The sequence below is a fragment of the Palaemon carinicauda genome, chromosome 17 (genome assembly GCF_036898095.1).
Source record: "Palaemon carinicauda isolate YSFRI2023 chromosome 17, ASM3689809v2, whole genome shotgun sequence".
In the NCBI taxonomy this organism is placed as follows: domain Eukaryota; kingdom Metazoa; phylum Arthropoda; class Malacostraca; order Decapoda; family Palaemonidae; genus Palaemon; species Palaemon carinicauda.
In genome coordinates, this window is record NC_090741.1 from 131,450,696 (window position 1) to 131,451,305 (window position 610).

The following is a 610-nucleotide window of genomic DNA, read 5'->3' on the forward strand; positions in this document are numbered from 1 at the left end:
TATATACATACATGTATATATATAGATATATATATATATATATATACAAATATATACATATATATATATATATATATACATACATATATATATATATATATATACACGCAGAAGAACCACAAGGAAAATGAAAATACGAAATATACGATAAAGTCATGACTAGTTTCGTGATACTTATTCAGAAGACTGGATGAGGGATCAGTCCTCTGAAGAAGTATCACGAAACTAGTCAGGACTTAATCGTATATTTCGTATTTTTACTTTCTCTCTGGTTCTTCTGCATCTAAGCATCACGTTTTCCTGTGATTATTACGCATATATATATATATATATATATGTGTGTGTGTGTGTGTATATATATATATATATATATATACATATATATATATATGTGTGTGTGTATATATATATATATATATATACACACACACACACATATATATATATATATACATATATACACACACACACACATATATATATATATATATATATATAAATTATATCACCCCCTTGAAAAAGACATGTATATGAAATATGGCTCCTTGCCATAGAGATGCAAACTGTAGGTGTGTAACCTTGTAAGAGATACGATGGCCTTTTGCAGGAA